The following is a 1830-nucleotide window of genomic DNA, read 5'->3' on the forward strand; positions in this document are numbered from 1 at the left end:
GAACAATCATTTATATTTAGGCAATCAAAAGCTCCTCGGAATTTCAGTAAAATGAGTTTTGAATGGAGCACGAAATGTTCGCCTTATATCGATATATATTTATACGTATGTATGTAAGTTCAAAATCTACCAAATTTAGAAAAAATTTACCTTTTTACCAACCCAAATTTTTTCTACCAATTTTGGTAATAATTTACCAAAGTGGCAACCCTGGTTACCACATTATCAGACTTGTCACCTCGTTAAGTTGGTAATGATATATTCGGTAATTTACAAAAAAAAAAACAATGGTGGGAGTTACCGAATACCGAATTAAGACCTTAACGAGTATAGTCTGAATACCCTTAATATTTTAGCTGCCAAAAATCCGCTATTCCAAAGTGCTAAAGAATTTGTTTAAGTATGAATATTATTATGTCAAAATGTATGTACATATGTGAATGCATAACTAGGGGAAGAGGTCTATAATCACTAATGACTATAATTTTTAAAATCTATTGGTTTTCCAAAATATTAAGTACGAAGACTCTAAACTTTTAAGTATTTAATTTTTGTGTTTAACAACTGGTGAAGTGTGGTAACTTCTGACCACTCTTGATGTTTAAAGAATATGTGAATACAAAATTTCGTGGGTTTGATCTTGAATAGGCCTGGCCTTTCTTAAATTTTTTGTATCTACCTCGAAACTTTTCTTGTATCGGAAAGGAGGTTTTTCTATTATTTTACTTTCAAGATTTTGGAGCAATTCAAATAAAATTTTTCAAATTTAAAATAACTGCTGGAAAATCCTTTATTAATTAACGTATATGTACATATTTATTTATTTAGGCTACAGGACGATTTTTCTTACAGACCACTGAAAAAAGGTACATTAACATATTTATAACATATCAGTCTACCTTTGTATGCAGCGGGCGGAAATACCGCAATGCTAACGAGCGGTTGATTATGGCCAAAAAGGCTGGGTTTCCGTTCTATGCTCGTATTTTCTTACGTGTGCTAGTTCCAGTGGAAGAGCAGCAGCAGTCTGGAACCATTATAATTGCATCAAATAAGTAAGTACTAATCAGTTAAAGATATTGTGAAGTTTGTCCGTTCCCAGTTGAAAAAATTACTCTGATTAGTTAACTGTTTAAGCAAAGTTTTGTGAATTATAAATATAAGTAGCGATTCAGATGTGTCGAGGCAATCATAGTGTTTGTTAAAATTTTGGCATAAGCAACGAAAAGCATGATGCATTTCAAACTTTGATTTATAGATACTCAACACAATAGGCTTAAAATATGTCAAGGGTCGTGTGGGAATACAAAAATGTATCTGACTCAGTAAAAAGGGACTACTTAGCTTAGTAAGAAAATAACCCCAAGCATCTCTCTACAACTCTAAAGCGTCGGCAAATCCATAAGCTTCAGGCGGTCTTTGTAGGGTGGGAGAATTTTAGAAGCATTCCAAGATAAATTTTGTTGAGCAAATAAACGTAACTGCACAGATTCTAACCTGTCAATATGTGTTTGATAACAAGGATTCCATACCACAGATGCATATGGCAAAATCGGTCTTATTAATAAATATATCATCTTTATCCATTTCTCAAACGTAAATAAGAAGAAAAGTATTCATAATCAGTTAAGATAACTAATTATAGTATGAATACAGTATATTTTGCTTTGCTGCCTCTATGCTTAAGTGCACATTTAAGGTACCTACCCCAAAATGCGCATCAAAAGCATTATTTTTAACATTTATAAGGAAACTGCTCCGATAGATGCATTCAACATACCTGCACATTGGCGATACCTGTCTTAAAAATTGAGCGACTAGTATCAATTA

The sequence above is a fragment of the Rhagoletis pomonella genome, unplaced genomic scaffold, assembly GCF_013731165.1.
Source record: "Rhagoletis pomonella isolate Grant_MI unplaced genomic scaffold, Rhpom_1.0 Rhpom_scaffold_00005, whole genome shotgun sequence".
Taxonomy (NCBI): domain Eukaryota; kingdom Metazoa; phylum Arthropoda; class Insecta; order Diptera; family Tephritidae; genus Rhagoletis; species Rhagoletis pomonella.